Source organism: Sapajus apella, unplaced genomic scaffold (assembly GCF_009761245.1).
Source record: "Sapajus apella isolate SASKATOON/1434 unplaced genomic scaffold, GSC_monkey_1.0 scaffold27, whole genome shotgun sequence".
Lineage (NCBI taxonomy): Eukaryota > Metazoa > Chordata > Mammalia > Primates > Cebidae > Sapajus > Sapajus apella.
In genome coordinates, this window is record NW_022436967.1 from 18,568,676 (window position 1) to 18,588,063 (window position 19,388).

A 19,388-nucleotide genomic window follows, 5' to 3' on the forward strand; every position below is an offset into this window, starting at 1 on the left:
CTCAAGGCAGATTATCAGCTGCTTATATTTTCCCAGGACATATGTGTTCTTAGGAGCCTATCTTAATTGAGCAATTGATTAATTAGCACTTTTCTACTTTCACCAGGGAGTGAGAATTTAGAGGGTATTACTGTGCTAATAAGCTCACACCTTTCCTATTTTAAACTGTTTTCAATTTTGGGAATACAAATCCCTAAGACAAGAAAAATAAATGTGAAATCTTTTCACCCACGCAAAATGCAAAGTAGGTCACCCCACCTGTTTCTACTTGACTAGCACATCTGCTGAGGAGCAAGACATTTTCCTCTCATGTTTCTGTTTCAAATCTACAACGTATTTGTTGGGGAATTTAATATCATATTATATCAAGTAGCAAAGAGCACTAAGTCACAGACAGATTAAAAAAAGCTAAAAGTTCTTAGTCCATTTTGTGCTGCTATGACAGAACAGCTGAGACTCTAATTTATTTATTTATTTATGTTTGAGATGGAGTCTTGCTCTGTCACCCAGGCTGGAGGGCAGCGGCACGATTTCAGCTCACTGCAACTTCTGTCTCTCAAGTTCAAGTGATTCTTCTCCTTCAGCCTCCTGGGTAGCTGGGACTATAGGGTATCCCACCACACCCAGCTAATTCTTGTATTTTTATTAGAGACAGGGTTTCACCATGTTGGCCAGTATGGTCTCCTTCTCTTGACCTCCTGATCTGTCCTCCTCTGCCTCACAAAGTGCTAGGATTACAGGGTTGAGCCATCGTGCCCGGCCAAGAGACTCTATAATGAACAGGAATTTACTGGCTCACAGTTCTGCAGGTTGGGAAGTCTAAGGTGTAAGGTGAGGCACTTGCAGTTTTGGTGTCTGGTGAGGCTGTTCCCTTCTTCCAAGATGGCACCTTGCACATGCATTCCAGCATGGCAGAAGTCGCAAAGGTAAGAAAGAGTCCGCTCCCAAAAATTCTCTGCCCTCATGTCCTTGACCACCTCCCATTAAAACTCACTTCCGTACACTGTTGCATTGGGTCTTAAGTTTCCAACATATGAATTTGGGGGGGACACATGTAACTATAGCAAGGCTCAAGTCTCCTTTCCTTATTTGACAATTCTCAAATGTATGTATGCTCATTAATAAACAATAACCAATTGTTGTAATTTCTATTATGATTTTTAAAAAATTTGTTCTATATATCACTCTTCAAGATAACCACTCTCTAGGACAGCCCTGACTGGAGGAATGTTAGGTTTAGCTGAGTGCATCAGATGAGACATTATGGGGATGTGAACCCAAAATGCATAAAAGAGAAGAAATTTGTCATTCACAGGTACCAGAGAGGTTATAGGTGTTTATGGAAGACTGAGGGGAAGTCTAGAAGTGACAGAGAACTCAACCAGCAGGTGGTAAGAGAGACAGACAGGAACCCGTGGGAGGGTGTTATCCCTTAAAATTCCCTGCAGGTTTATGGATTGTATATATTTAGAATACAGACAAGTAAATATATATAAATCACATATAAAGAAAACACACATGCGGAGGAACTTATTTGTATGACTCTTGTGTTGACAATTGGGTTTTATTGTGGTCAGCAATTGTGGAATGTGTAGGGTTTAGGGTATGGAATGAGGAAGAAACATATCGCAAACAACCACACAGTGAAGTAAAGTTTCAACTAGGTAGGAAGTGATGGGATACAATTGGGTTTCAAACATCTTCTGTCAAGCTTAAAAATGGATGCCAAAAGCAGCAATTATACAAATAAATTTATGCACCAATTGAAGTACGGCACTATACATGTGGTGAAGAGCTGCATGTTCATAGATAGCCAGCACATTTAAGAAAAATTGAATGGAGATACCTTTTACAAAATTTGTCTTCTGAAACTTGACAAAACATACAGAATGATAGATAGTTTATCTAACAGAACCAGTGCTTCTCGGAAGAAGAGCTCTGCCATGGAACAGGTTTTCTTTGATGGGTTTGTATTGAACTGCAGGTGGTGGTGAAGGGCTATGCTGAATTATGAGGTTATTAATGATATTGGAGGAAAAAGCAAGTCATCGGCAAGAAAGTTTAATATGCCTTGACTTTTATAAAATGTTTCCGTATCTATAAAAATTAGAATTCTGTACATTTTAAGTGGAGAAAAGGTAAAATAGTATTAAATATATTTAGTATACAAATAAATAAATACAGATGAATGACATATAAATGTAATAGGTAAATAAATCTGTAGGGTATAAAATTGTACTACAAAACTGACATTTCATCTATGTTTATAAAGCTCACTTTAAAGAGGTAAAAATAACATTCCCTAAAATGTTCCTTTAAAAGAACTATACATAAGTCACAAAGTTAACTTAAAATTATATTTATTTTTGACTGACATAGATATATTAATTTCTTACACTTCATTTTTTTTTCTCAAAAATGAGTGGTTAGATATAATTTCCTGCTAAAAGGTTAACATTTCACTTTCATGTTATGCATTACTTCTTTTTGTTTACTCTGTAATACTGTAAGTGAAACTTGGGAATAAGAGAAGACTCCTCCCATAACTCTAAGACATTAAGTAGTAAACTAGCCGCAAAAGGATGTACATCAGAAATCTGTGGAAGGCATCTTAAATGACAGAGTATCATCCAGGTCAAAAGTTGGAAGAGCAGGGAGAGAAAATCTAGTTATGGTATGTGTATCTGAAACAAAGATGTTATATATGTAAAGATATAATGTGTTTACTGCTGCACAGGGTGCTCAGGAAAAAAAAGATAGTCATGGATCTAGAGTATGTCATTTTAACCCAGCACTTTCAAGGGGAATAGATGCTAAACGCTGACAACTAAAGAGAACCACATTCTATTTGAAAGTAAAAGTCTCGAAATGACACTTGTAATTTCAGGCTGTTGGTAGACCATTTCATGGTTCTTGTGATTGCTTTCTCACAAGGAACCATCAGAGGAAGCATTTGCCTTCCCATGTTTATTTCCCAAAGGAACTGACCAAAATGGAAGTTGCTGTGCCTGACTCTGGCATTTATTAGAGTCTATTAATTGCCTTATTAATTTATGTATTTATAAAGATATGTGTTGTGAATTTTTAAACTGGCTTTCTGGCTTAACTATCAGACTCATCTGGTCTTGGTTAATATAAAGCAATCTTCTGAATCTACTCAACTCTGGGTGATCAAGGCACTCAAAACATCTGAGTCTGAAATGCTCAAGAAATAATTATGCATCATGGTCTCTTCATAATTCTTGTATCATCCTATAATAAGCTGCCTGAGCAGCAGTCAACTCCCTAAATCGTATCTTTATCTCATCTTATTCTAGGTGGAATAATCAAAATAAAATAAAAAGAAATTCCATCAGTCATAATGTTTTAGAAATTTTTTTCCACTCTGCTCTGAAAATAAATATAAAATTAGGTAAAATTCAGTATAGTAAAAATTATATGTAGAGGCAGTGACTGTAACCTTCTGTACTGGAACCTAACCACAAAATAGTATTAACACACCCTGGCACCATTTCTTATATCATGCTTCCTTTCTTATTAGTTCTTAAAGCAATGATCATGGAGACATTAACAAGGAAACTTTACAAAATATACTATTTCTTTCCTATAATTAATGGGCATGTTTTGAATGAAAGGACCTTGAGCCAACTTCTCAATAGAGCAGTCTAGTGCCTCTTAAAGAGGAAAAATTTTTCTACCAGGTGACATTTGGCAACATCTGGAGGCAATTTTGTTTGTTACAACTGGAGTAAGGGGTGCTATTAGCATCTAGTTGCTAGAGGCCAGAGGTGCTGCTAAATATCCTATGTGCAGGACAGCACCCACACAAAAGAATTATCTTGTCTAAAATATTGGCGGGTGTGGTGGCTCATGCCTGTAATCCCAGCACTTTGAGGGGCCGAGGTGGGTGGATCACCTTAGGTCAGGAGTTCGAGATCGGCCTGGCCAACATTGTGAAACCTCATCTCTACTAAAAATACAAAAATTAGCTGGGTGTGGTAGTGCATCTCTGTAATCCCAGCTACTTGGAAGGCTGAGGCAGGAGAATCACTCGAACTGGGGAGGCAGAGGTGGCAGTGAGATTGTGCCACTGCACTCCAGCCTGGGTGACAGAGTGGCAGAGTGAGACTTTGTTTCAGAAAAAAAAATAAATAAATACATGTATATATATATCACTAAATTTGAGAAGCTGTGGCTTAAACAACTGAATTATTTAAATACAGTGGTAATTGTTTAAAGATATGGAAATTAAATCAAAATAAGCTTATAGAACAATTTTTTTTTCTTACAGCAATGACTAAATAGAATATAAGAAATGGTTTGAATCAATTTTGTGAATAGTTTTTTATAGTTATTTACTTAAAATGTTTTTAATGTTGCTTTACTTTTATGTGTCAATTAACAAAAACTTCAAAATGAAATATTTCATGAAGCATTACTAACTAATCAGACAGCTAAGAAATGCTCACACATAGATCAGGTTGATCGTTCTGTAAATCTCATTTTCATGCCCTTTTTTCCACCAGTGGAGCCAATGACTTTTCTTGATATTACTCAAATATCTTCTCTCTTCTTTGTATAACTATTCCTGTTAAGTAGACAGTGATTCCCAACCTGATTATGACACTATTTTGCTTTTTCTGTTACTTACTATATTTGAGTGTCTAGTAATTAATAAGAAAACTATATAAAAAAAAGACAGAACTCTTACACAGGAAGCCATCATCAGGCGAGTTACAGTGCATAAACGGTCCAGCCCACTGCGCAGTATAACAGAAGCAGCCTGTGTTATCCCACGTCATCCCGATAATAGCTCAGCTCTGTATTCATGAGTTTCGAGCTATTCATATAGAAGATACATGCCCCTTCCATTTAGAGAACATCATATGATTCAATGAGCAATATGATTATTGAGCACATTGTAGAATATTGTATACCAACAACTCAATCGTCTTATGCTCATAGACAAAAGTTGGTCTTCTCTGTTGTTTGTCCATTTATTCAACAAGTAAATGGAAGTGCTATTTATTCATTGAGCATCTCCACAAAAGCAGTCACTTTCGTATACATTTCCTTTTTTAATTTGAATATTGCCCTGAGAGATATTTGTATTGATGTTTTGTTGTAACTAGGGCTTTAAGCTCAGGAATTTATAAATGCCCTCAAGGCTTAAAGCTAGGAGTCTATTATGCTACATTTGTTCTCCCAGATGTATTCTCCATATTTCTTTGCCTTGCCCTCTTTCCTGAGGACCTGAATTCTACACATCCCATCACCCAGATTCTTTTTCCGTTTGGTTTCTGGTTGAGTTCAGCCACTGGAAGGCTCCAGCAGATCAGACGGTCGGAAGAGAAACTGTGTGAGATATTTATTCCCTTTGCTCTCTCCCTGCCTTGTAATGCTTCTGGCCATTGTTGTGCTTCCCAACAATTACATGTCCTGTTGGGGTCCCTTTCCCAGGACCCCAAGTTCTCTCAAGGTTCTGGTCATACCACTTACTTCCTCTCATCTCTTTTTCTGCTCTAAGGATAAAAATGGCTTCCTGGTGTTGTTGATTACTGACGCCTCAGAGTTCTCTGATTCCCTTGATTATGACCATACCTCTATGAATCACCTCCTCATTAAACATTTTAGTGTCTGCCATGACCAAGACGGATAGATTGGTAATGTCAGGATTAAAACCCAGGTCTCTCTGACTTCAAAACCTGAGCTCTGTCTATTCCACCTTGATGCTTACCTGTGCCAATGTGTAAAGATGGATTGGGAGGGTGAGCATAACCCTTGCTCTCAAGCAGCTTCCAGTTTCTCTGAGCAGACCCACACTAAGCTGTTACAAAAGAATATAGTAAATGATACAATAAAGGCATTAAACCTTTGTTGGTAATACACCAAAAAATCCGTATTCCTAAAAATGAAGAGTAATAAATGTTACACGTTGGTCTTTAAAGACTGAATATTAAAATTTTACACAGCTGTGGGTCCTGAGAAACTACCAAGACTCACTTCCTTTCTTTATAGGAGGAAACTGAGACTCCCTAAGGAGCTACAGGAACTGGGTAAGTTCCACAAGGTGTATTAGTGGCCAAGCTAGGACTGGTACCCAATTCTTTTAATTGCTAGCCAAGTCTTCATTCATCTCTACTAAATAATTTATATAGGCTCCTAAAAGAGTGCCAAGAGAGCATCTCGAACATCAAGTGATATTCTATACACGCTCTGCATATATTAATCAACCAATAGTAATTTCTCTACTTGAAGAATATTGGAATGCAAAAATGAAAATATAGCCATATATCCACCTCCCAAGAAACTCCTACAAAATAGAGAATATAAGAGTATACTAAACATGTGCAGAGTAGAATTAAGTTAATCTTGCCAGAGGCCTAAAAACTGTAAACTTTTCCCAAGAAACTTTTTTCCAACTTAATCTAAATCTTGACTGTTTTGAGATTTCTTTCCCTCATTTAAAAACAGTTAGAGCTAACACATCTGCATGATAGCAGAAAGAGATGCTATCAAATGCTCAGTGTGTCAGCATTTGTAATCTGCTTTTGGCCAGTGGGAGGTAAAGTGGTTTATTTCAAGTTGAGAACTTAGGTGAAAACCCCATTTTGTTTGTTTTATTCAAAATAGCTTTCACACAGATACAAAGCCATCAAAGCACCACCCAATTCATTGCTGCTACCTAATGTTGTTTATGTTTTATGTACAGTAGTTCTGATACTAGGATTTAAATGTTTTAATGTTGCTTAGTTTATGTATTCAAAAATTTCAGATAACATCAAATCAGTTATTATAGATTTATTTAAATTGAGATCATTTTAATAACTAACAAAAGATAAGGTCTGTTACAAGGGGAGTTTGAACAAGCCCTCCTGTCTAAGTCAGAAGGGGTTTCTTTGCTTAATTTTGTGCATACTAGCCTAGCCTGTGAACAAAGTGCAAAAGCAGGTTGGAGGAAGTTACCATTCCATTAGTTTACTTTACTTTTCATTTTACATTTTAAGTAAGTCCAACCAAACAGATTTAGTTTCTGGCTTCTCCTTTTACACGGAAGTAATTTGTCATTGGAACAGAATTCGGGTGATCCAGAAATTCTCAGATGTGTCACGTTATTACTTTTTTCTTCCTATCCCTTCCTCTAACCTAAAACTTATGTCTTCACACAAGTGCATAGGAGATTTTTTTTCAAAGACTGTTTTCCACTGATGGTTTCCAGCCACGCCAGAGGTCTAAGTACCAAAATTTTTTAGGAAATGCTGCCCTTATCACATTTTCTGGGAGGGAGCTGAAAGGCAGGCAATACAGAAAAAATTTTGTTCTTCCATGATTTCCCTTATGATTCTAAACGGACCAAGATTTAAGAAGAAATCCAAACCATGTCCAGCATCATTTTGCATGCATATTCTTCATAAGCATACTGGTTCATAGGCTTTTCCCAGCAGAAACTATCAATCCATGATGAATCAATTCACTCTGATAAGATGGTAAGTCCCTAGTAGGTGTCAGAGCTTGTGTAACTTGATGCATATAAAAAGACAAATAAAAATGCCACTTAGCTTGAAAGGATCGTCTAAGGGGAGAGAGACAGACAAATGTCTTGAGAATTAATGAGGAGAGAGAATGATAATAATGATGACAACCAAATATACAAAAAGTGTTTCTGTATTGTACAACATGTTAAAAGCGTTATGTGCGTTACCTCATTTAATCGTTGCTGTTTGAATTTTTCAGATAAGGAAGTTAAGGTTTAAGAAAGCTAATTCAATTCACCCAATAAAATAATGGCATGAAAGAGTCCAGCCAGAATTCAAATCTAGGAAAGCTTGATTATGTTCCCCAAACAAGGATTCCCTTCTAACACTACTATCATTCAATCCTCCCAATAGAGAAGGTAACATTGATAAGAAACTCTCATTCGATTCATAGACATATTTCATATTTCATCACCTACCCTAATAATGCCTCTTCTTTTCTCTCACAAACATTTCTAATTCAAAAACGTAATCCTTAAAACATGTGCTCTTAAACTGTGAGAAGTTGAGTCAAAATAAAAATAGTTTTTTTATCTTGCTATACAATATGAGCGCTAAGGCATATTTCAAAGACACTTCAAGTTTTAAAGAGATATCTGTACATCCACCTTCATAGCAGTGCTATTCACAATAGCCAAAGACGAAAGCATCCCAAGTGCCCATGAACAGATGGATAGATAAGTTACACATGGTTTATACATACAGCAGATCCGTCAGTTTTAAAAAGGAAGGAAATTTTAACACATCAAATTGTTTATTACAGAGTAATTTAAATTAAGATCATTTTAATAACTAACAAGCAGCAGACAATGTCCACCACAAGGGAGTTTGAACAAGCCTGGTGTTCAAACTCATAAGGGTTCATCGGTAGATGAACTTTGAGAACATGATACTAAGTGAAATAACCCAGTCACACACAGACAAATACTGTATGACTCCATTTGTATGAGGTATACATAGTAGTCAACTCACAGAAACAGAAAGTAGAATGGTGGGTTGGCAGGGGAGATGGGGAGGGAGATAGATAAAGTTGTTTAACGGATATATAGTTTCAGTTTTGCAAGATTATAAAGATCTAGAGAATGGTTGCCAAGCAATGTGATTATCCTTAACTCTACTGAAAATGCTTAAAATGGGAAATTTCATTATGTGTAATTTGCCTCAATTAAAAAGAAAAAAGTGTCAAAAAATACTTAGAAATTAGGGCTAAGAAAAGATTAGAGTAAGATGAGTCCTTCTGGTGAGGACAATAAAGGACAAACCAATTTGATCTTTTCTAATACTGCATTAAGATGGCATTACTGATACCTGTGACGTGAGAATATTACACCCACAGTGATTTATTAAAAGTCTGGTTGTAGTGATGCACAAGTTTAGTACTTATAATTGGGCTCTTCCTCACTGTGTTGATAAGACACAAACAGTACGGACCCAGATATGGAATAAAATCAGAAATATAGCTACCAATTATATGCATTACATATATCTTCTCATTCTGTAATATTCTCATTTAGTATAAGTTCTAAAATAAATATAATTTAAGTTACAGAGTAAGGGAGTAAAAACATATGAGCTATATGTTCAAAATAGGTAAAACTGATGGAAATGGTTGCTGCATCTAAATCAGCCTGCTGTACCACACCACTCTTTCCATATAGAACTTTTCCAAGTCATAATGCTATTTAGTGTAGAAGAAACGATTAGACTTAAATTCATTTGTCTAAACAAATTGAGTCCATCGTATTGACCTCCTCTTCTCTTATCACTCTCTCCTCTGAGTAAACCATAAGTGTAAGGGCCATAGCGAGAGAGAAAAAGAGCAAACTTTAATTACAGGCTGACTTTGTTATGCTGATGCCTGTGCTGGAATATGTTTCTACCTATTCCTCAGTATTTTTAGTGAAGTTTTGAAAGAGGTGAGACAGTAAGGAAATTAAACTACATGGGTTAGTGCTTACATTGATTTTGACTAAGGTTGTTGGAAGAACAGCAGGTAAGTACGGTAACTAGACGTTCTCTCTAGCACACACACACCCATGACAGTGTTCCCTAATCTTTCTTCCATGACATAAATCCTTTTCATCTTCTTCCTAGCCTTTCCACTCAGTGGAGTTAACCAATTACTCTTTCTTATTACTCCAAGTACACTTCCTCTGATTTGCATGTAATATTTTCATGATAATCTAATTAGCATAAAAGTAAGCATCTTATCTACAGTACAACCAAATATGGTGCATGTGTATTTTCACTGTCAGTGAGACATTAACTCTATTTGGTTCAATTCTCATTATGTTTTCAGCTCATTTCATTTTTCTGACTACAGAAATATAAACATTTCAGAGTTTCCACCTTATTTGGTCTGTTTATTCTCAAAATTTTATTTACTTGTATGTTTTCCTGATCTCAATGACTTCTCATATTCTATTTCCATTAATAAATCTTGATAATGTATACTTCTTCAATATAAAGGATCACCCTTCTAATCAGGACTGTCCACTCAGCTTTTCAACTAATTTTCTATTTACAGATAGATGTATAATCTTGAGAACTACACAGAGCTTGAAGACAGTAGGCATCCTGAATATTATTACCTGTCACAGGCATTACAAATGCTAGACAAGGTGAATCAGCAGAGGGGTAAAAAGTTTCCCAAAAGCCCATGACATGGTCTTTTAGCCAAATTATCTTTTTTAAAGTGCTTTACTACCTAACATTTTTTCTTATACATATCATCTACAATTAACACTGCCCTAAGCTATTTTCCTATAAGTTTATACATTTCCAAACAGTGATCCATTTGGTATGCCAAGCATATTTATGGATACATAAGCAAGTAACTGAAAAACCACAGTTCTTTAGACCAGATTGTTTCTTTGAATAATAAAAAAAAGACCACAAATAGAAAATATCTGTTTGTTCATAAAGAAGCAGTCTTAAAATAATTAAATATAAACTATCATTCCATAATTTTGTCAAAGGATACATCTATCTTGGTTCTGATAATATTTAAAGTTCCAAATTCCAAATTCCCCACGTCCTGTAGGATTTTCTTTGAAGATAGAATATTATTTTAAGAATTGTTTAATGAAAAAGATTAAAATTTATGACATAAAAAAATTGTATTATCTTAAAGAAACAAGCTTGTTCAAGGCTTTGAATGCAAATCTGCTGTTAGTCCCTTAGCATGTAACCCAGAGAGACATAAATAGCAGTGGTGTATTTCATTTTCAGGCCCCATCATAGCTCTGCCTCCTTAAGGTAATGCTCTGGACGTTGACAGGAGGCTTTAAATCTTTGGTGGGCTTATGAACTGCAACAGGGAACTTTCCATGATGTCCAGGATCCCAGAAGTGAGACGCCAGTGGCTAATCTCTGAGTTACTGGGCTCCTTTAACCTGCTCTCTTCACACGTGTTTCCATATTTCATCTTCTCCGAGCTGAGTTTGCTTTTTGATTTTGGTTAAGTGTGAGAAAATCAGTATGACACACAGAAGGAACTCAAGCTGTTCTGTACCAAATGGTAAAAATCTACCAGTATTTATTTTGTTTGCCGTAGTAAAATCCCCAACATGCCATTTTTTAGTGTGCCGAATAAGCCTTATCACTCACCAGTTTAAGTAATAGCAGATGCAATATTCCCTTACAGAGGACAAAGAACGGGCCTCCATGTTTGGTTTCTATGTTAAGGACAACATAGTTTCTGGCATACAGCAAACGGAAAGAAAAAGTGCTTTAAACATAGTGCCTACTGCAAAGGCCATAGCTTTGCTAGTGCTACCACGGTTAGAGATGCGTCTGAGACCCTTAAGCTGACAGCAGCTGTGAGTGATGTAAGGAGCACCTGAATTTGGAGCCAGAGATTCTCAACTCCAGTTGTGACTCTGCCAGCTTGTTACCCCAGGTTACCAACAGCTTCTCAAAACCTAAGTTGCTGCAACAATAAAGTCAAAATAAGGCAGACCTCAAAGGATTGAATTAGGAATAAGTAAGATGATGAATAAAGATGTGTTTGCAGGGTAAAGAGCATCTTATTGGGGGTTATGAGCCTTCTGTTACAAGGTTGTAATAATTTTTGGCCAATTTTGTCTCCTTACCATCAGTAAATTATGTCATTGCTTTCCTATTGATTTTTAACTTCTTAACAGATTTTTTGTGTCTGACTTGATGCCAAAAATCCAACTGGGAACTAAAATATTTAGTCAATAATCTGGATTGCATAGCACATACACATATTATTACTTATATACAAAATACCTACACTTCTGACAGAGTTTTAAATTGCTTTTTAGCAATATGGAGAACCAAACTAAGAAGTTTTTGTAAACTGTAACTTGTAACCTCAGCAATCTAGGAGTTAAGTTATCAGACACCAAAATTATGTGGGGTTTTATACCAGGGTACTTTTTAAAAAACTAAGCACAAATGATTCAAAGTCTTTGTCCAAATATATAGCCACCATTGTCTCTCTATACATGTATTTCAATATAGACATACTACTGAAATAGAGAGAACTAAAACTATAAATATGAGATAATATGTATTGTAAAAAATGCATACACATATGTATTGAATATAGATGATTACATATACATATGCATTATATATATGTATGTGTGTGTGTGTATATATATATATATATATTGTGTGTACACTCACATATGCCATATGCACACACGCATCTACATGAGACCAATGCCAGGTCTATATTCCAGAGCAATTGTGTTGGAATATGTAGGGTGGAGCTGCAGCACTCGTGCATATTAAAAGCTCCCAAGTAATTTTCGCAAGCACTAGGAACTACTGCTCCACATCTATATCTGAAGTCCTCTGTGTAGCATGTATTAAAAAAAAAGAAGGTAAATTAGAATTTATATCACTCTTTCTGGAAAAAAAAATCTTGACTACACAAGCTTTCTAAATCAAAACATTTAAGAAATAATATACAGAGTATGAACTAGAAACTTAAAAAGCAGAGGCAACTCAGCATCTGGCTTTTGAACAATGACCTGTTTGCTTAATGGCACTCCAAAGTATTTTCATGTTCTTCTGTCTCCCTAACTACACTTCAGTAATTAGTAAATATTACAGGCATGCTGAGATTTGCTGCCTGGTCCAGTAGTCAATCATTCAAACTTCTATAAGAAAAAACAAGCATGTTAATGCACCTTAATGCATTTATGTGATTTGTAGTTTTATAAATGTTGTTCTAACCATATCCCTCACAGTTGGCAAGACAGGAATGCACTAATTCTTTTATTTCAACATATAGTTTTATTTCAACACATAGTTCGTCATTAATCTTGGGATTCTATTATAAAAGACTGCACCTATGAAATTAATCAATATGCTCCACGTTTTTATTCCTTTTCTTTTTTCCCTGTGTCATTGCTAAATTCAAGAAACTGAAATACCAATTTCCATAACAATCTGAAATTCTTTACTTTGACAGAACATGCAAAGTTAGGTTTTGCAGAGTTTTCTTTTACTCAAGTTAGAAAGACTCAACTACGCTGGATCTCTTCCCTTCTTCTGCTTTGAAGGAGGCTAATTTTATGGAACAGAAGATGTGGCATGAGAGGACTATTTAATTCCCAGCTCTTTCATTTAGCGGTCTAGCCTGGCCTGAACTAGTCACTGAAATGTTTCTAGGCATCAGTTTCCTTACATAAAATGAAATGATTAGTATTAATAATACCAACATTATTTATTATTACTATTATAATTATGCGATAAGATCTAATACATACGTTTGAGTCAAAACTTTTTGAGTGAAGTTATGAATACTCATATGAGACACATATATAGATCACTTTTTCCCCTTTCTTTCTCTAACTTAAATGTGGCTTGGCAGCTGGGACTCTGGATTGAATACATGGATAAAAATTTATAATTATTTTAGCCTCTGCCAATCAGTTTTACTCTTTGCATTTAGTTTATAAGATGGAATGTCTCAAAAAGGCAGGAGCGATGTTATTTACCATATGGTGACAGTACTCAGCACAACACCTGGCATGTGGGAAGTACCATGAATGCCAGCTAACTACATACATAAAAATCATTTGTCTATGATACCTTTAGTTTCTTCCAAGTTTAAAAGGTGCTAAACTTGGCCAGCCGTGGTGGCTATTGCCTCTAATCCCAGCACTTTGGGAGGCTGGGGCAGGTTCATCACCTGAGGTCAGGAGTTCAAGACAAGCCTGGCCAACAAAGTGAAATCCCTTCTCCACTAAAAATATTTTAAAAATTAGCCGGATATGGTGGCACATGCCTTTAATCCCAGCTACTTGGAAGGCTGGGGCAGGAGAATCATTTGAATCCGGGAGATGGAGTTTGCAGTGAGCCGAGATCATACCACTGCACTCCAGCCTGGGCGACAGAGCAAGACTCTGTCTCAAAAAAGAAAAAAAAAAAAAGTGCAAAACTCTGATCAGTAATTTGGTATTTCAAACTTTTTAGTTTGAAGTCTGCATGATGACAACCAACATGTTAACACATATTCAATCACTAATTCATTTTGATTTTCCTATTAAAGTGGGAATTAGCATTCATTAGTAGTTCTAAATCTTTTAAAATATAAAGACAACAGAAACCTTAACTAGCCAATGCTGTGATGTTTACTCTGGAAAGAACAGCTTCTCACTCTGCCCTTTCCTTGCCTCCTCTCTCCTGCTCCATACTCTATCCACCTGCGACATATACCCCATCACTATCTTCCAGACCTCTGAAGCTTACACAGTCCCAGAAAGGGTCCGGGTGTGTGGAGTCATGGCTCACACAGGCTCCCTTGCACTCCAAAATCACTGTGAAGGTTGGAACAGTGGCATGAGAAGATGATGAAAGCTTAGCGTCCCAGACACTAAACATGAATCCCTAAAACTGTCAGTAATACTTGGAGTCGTCTAGTATGTGGCTATGAGATAGAACAGAGGTTCTGGAAAAGAAAACATGCATAATTTAAGGATCTTATGCAACACAAACCCTCTCTGATCCTGGTCTTTCTACAGTGCCTCTGGCCTCAATTATTTCTGAATTAAGAAAGGAAAAGAAACCTTGTTTCTTTCCCTCTCATTTGTTTGTTGGTTTTACTGATGTTAGAAAAGTTTCTTTCTATAAACACTTATCCTTAGGAATCTAATTAAATCATAAATTAAAGAATTAAAAGTAATTAAAGAATTACTCAGCAGTGTGACTAATGAAATATTATTTATGACACAAGATAGAATGTATCTTTATATATTCTATGTATTGCTCTGACAAGTCTGAAATGTAAAAAGAATGCTTTGAAAGAGATCAGCTGGCAAAAGTACTGAAAATAACGTTACTGTCAGATAAAATTAAGTTTTAACTGTATAATGGGGACAATTTTAATCCCAGGATGAGCTAGGTATCTTTGGAAACTCCATTTATTATTCCAGATAAGTGAAAAGTTTTATTCCCCTGGTTCTCCCAGAGCATATTCTGGAGTGCTTGTAAGAATAGTTTATATCTGACCATTGTCTTGAAAATAGAAGTAAATAGAAATTTTGGACTGCATACCTTATTAACTATTAAAAATTATGAAATAGTTTGGCAAAGTCCATGAAAGAATGGCCAATGAGAGAGGACTGATTTAATGTGCCAGATGTTGAATACACATACACTTTAGATATGCCTTACCTAAGATTTTAAGAGTCAAAAAAGCTCTTTTCCTAAATGGTTCTTTATGAATGTTCCAAACGAAACTCCCTTTCTCAATGCTCTGTTTGAATCTTTTCTAAAAATGATAAAACAAACAAACCATGAAAACCAGCAGAGATTTCTCTCACTGTCTAATAACATATAGGAGTTGCTTTTAGATTGCTATAATAATCTCATTTTCTGTTTGTATTAAGCACTCATAAAGGACAAGCTAAGCAAAGGCTAACTGGAAATATTGATGAGTAGGAAATATGCCTAGAGGTCTGGGTCTCTGGGATGATATCTTATAACCAGAATATGTAAGCAACATACAGTGAAGTCATCAGCATGCAGAAAATTGAGAGCTACCTGTGAAAACTGTACTTGGGACAGTGGGCAAAACAGAGGGGTTCATTCAAAAGAACAGACTCTTATTGGTAATTATAAAAACCACCAAAAAGCACTTGATGTAACATCATCTGCAAAGTATTTGGGGATTCAATGTCATAGATCAATCATTTATTCATTAATATTTTTGGCTAAAATAGATAATTAATATTTTTGAGATAAAAAGTGAGTAAAGTATTTGTATAAAAAGCTGGCCTTGGTTGCAGTATTAATATAAGCTATTTACTAGCATTGGACAGTATCACCAGAGAATGACACAAAGTTACTGGGAGAGGTATCATGATGAAACACTTACAGCTATGACAGTTGGAATTACATAAAACTCCTAGCCTTAAGCTTGTTATGGACCTAAGCTTGGTCATATGTATCCTATTTTATTAAGGGGTTGATTTAATGTTAAAGCAATCAAAATAGTCACAAGGAGCTTGTAGTTCCTAAATAGGTGACATTCTCATTATCTCATCATCTGCTCAAACAAAAACTTATTTTGAGAACATCACAGTGGATATTTTTTTTTTGCCTATGAAAGAACATAAGTATTATATTTATTAGAACTTTTATAAGAAAATAATGTGAGTTTGAGTTTTGCTTATCTTAATTAACTAAATAAATTTTCTTTGCTTTTTATTTCATAACAGTTTGTAGAAGAACAAGGGCAATATTGATGTATAAAAAACAAATTGAGTAATTCTCCAATGTTAACAAGTCTCAGCAACTAGCATACAGTATTTTGCTCATGTGTCTTATTTTTGATATGCTTTTTGGGCTTTAAACAGTCTCTTTTTGGCTAAATATGAACTCTACCAGTATGTTACTCACTTTTTTTTTCCATTTATTTTATTGCATTTTAGGTTTTGGGGCACATGTGAAGAACATGCAAGATTGTTGCATAGGTACACACGTGGCAGTGTGATTTGCTGCCTTCCTCCCCATCACCTATATCTGGCATCTCTCCCCTTGCTCTCTCTCTCCAACTCCCCACCCCCCACCGTCCCTCCCCTATTTCCCCCCAACAGACCCCAGTGTGTAGTGCTCCCCTCCCTGTGTCCATGTGTTCTCATTGTTCAACACCCACCTATGAGTGAGAACATGCTGTGTTTGATAGAAGAGCACAGTGGATATTTTATGTGCCTCAGATGACTTGAAAATTACCCTTTTAGATACAGAACATCAAATAGCATTATAAGCATGCAATTTGTACCCTAATCTTTAAAATGAGTATAAGCATGTCCAACTGTAATTAGAAAAAACTAAGCAAGCAATAACACCAAGTTTTAACTTCTAAAGTAATTTTGTAGAAAAGGCATGGATTGCTCAAATTCTCCTGACTTTAATAATTCAAACTGGCTTTTTCTTTCAGATGTTTTTTGTTCTGAGCATGAGTTTGGAGTCAAAGTACTTTAGCTCTAAGCATTATTCCACTATTTACTATGTGATTTGACTTCATTGTGCCTCAGTTTCCACATCTGTAAAATGGGAATAGTATTGGTACCTGTTGGGAGACAATTGTCTAGAATTCTTATTTTTCTGCCTGTCTTTTGAGAGGCATTGACTATCTTTGTTGTGGATCGTATTTTTAAGGACATATGAATGGATAAGTGCCTTGGAAAATAGTCTGTTCCTTCCAAGAAATAATGCTTATTGCCCACTGTAGTTTTGATTTCATTAAACTCAGAGTTCCTATCCTGTCATTCTACCCATTGTATGAACAAATATAACCTGATTTTTTCACTTTATTCTATAAGAAGTGGAGCTGAGAGAACTTACACAAGAAAATGCAGATACTTTGGAAACTGCTACTACTGTGTGCGTTAAAACTATCCTTGGTCTCTGATTCAGGAGTCTCATGTATGCATTCTGCTAACATACATGAAGCTGCAGTAGACTAATTTGTTAGCCCCAAAGTAGGATAAAATCTCAGACCTTTCACAGTTCTTGCAGTACCTGTCTCATAATGTTATCTTGAGGATTAAGTTAAATAAAATACATAAAGTGCTTACAACAATATCTGGCATATAAAACTCCCAGATTATATTAGCCAGTATGATTAACTACTTATAATTGTCATCAACTATTTCAAGATGTAAAGCTCTTGGACTATTGGAGAATTCCAATTTCAATGGTGCTGAATGATGAAAGATACAGACCAACGAATCAGTGAGGTGTCTCATGATAGCGTGTATTTTCTCTCTGATGGTACAAGAGGTGGTTTATACAATTAAGAATTTTTGACCATCTTGGAGAGTCACTTTAAATATCCAAATTATTTATTCCATATCAAATTACATAAATGATTGCTGAAGAGTATCATATTCTACAAATGATTTGTTATATCAATATTTGTTTCTGCCAAAACCATTGCCTACTATTGATGATCAGCATCATACTGGTGCCACTGTTTTCATCATCATGTAGTTCATCTCACTGTCCTGTGAAAATTGGTTTTGGTTGGTTGTTTTATCAAAGTGCCATAAAGCAAAGAACTAGTGTTTACTTTGTCATTATGAAGGGTGTTATATAAATGCATTCAAAGACAGCTTTGCTCAGAAAGATTGTTTAAACAATCTCACATGGCTCCTATCCAGCCTCAACTTGACTATTAGAGTCAGTGGCAAAAACAAATGCCTTTGGAGTTATGTAAAATTAATTAAATGATCCTATCAGATAAATTGACTGCACTGAGCTTCTATTGCATTCTAAGCCATCAATTGAAGCATATATAAGTTAAACACTGCCTATGTATACACAGCTTTGCCAATTGCATAAAGAATTCAATGGATCATATAATTTTGGAGAATCCAATGAATGGAGTTTAGACTGGCTGATAGGGTCAAGGGCTAGATATAAATTTATGGAAAGTTTTCTACCGCTATTATCCAGGGAGGGTAAAAAATATAAAATTACTTCCCCCACATGTATTTTCCTTACTCTTATGTTTTAATGCTGCCTGAATATTTATTTGTTCTGTATAAAAGAGAAATGGAAAAACATTTGACATGTGATATACTCTTCCTTAGGCTTTATGATAACTTTAGGATAGCTCAAGTGCCCCTACATTGTTTAGAGTTTAGAACTGAATGAAGGAAACAGGGAGCAGCCACAACTGTTAATTCCTCTGCAGAACAAATCAATTTCTTCCAAATCATTTAAAAACATGGAAATATTTTTTAAAATATCATCTTCCAAATTATCCATATGGGTCTGCCTATCCTACAGGGCATCCCAGTGTGCACTCCAGGGATTCCTAAGTATTTAAAATACCAGAGTTTGTAAGCCACTTCTTTAGGGCATTCTCTTCCCAAGGGTAAGTGGAAGTCTGCATTTTTCTGCATGTCCAGCATGCTTCATGATGCATTGCTTTGTCATTTTCTTAGGTGGTAAATGCCTCATTTGACCAGTAGTTTCTCTGAACTCAAAGATGTTATGTTTTTGTCATTATTGCTGTGGATGATTGTTTCACAATGTTGCTTCCACTTAAGAGTTGCCACATAAAATATAGGATGACCCATTGTGAATTTCAGGTAGAAAATGAGTAGTCTCTTTTAGCATAAGCATGTCCCAAATATTACACAGGACACACTCATATAAAAGAATTTTTGGTTGTTTATCTGAAATTCAAATGTAACTGGCCATCCTATATTTTTATTTGTTTAATCTAGCAACCCTCCATGGGAAGATTTTAGGAAAAGTGACACTTTATCTGGACCAATAAATATAGGCAACAGATTTAGAGAGAGCATTTTAAGAGAAGAAAAAGGCAAGAATGTCTGTATATGAGAAATCAGATAT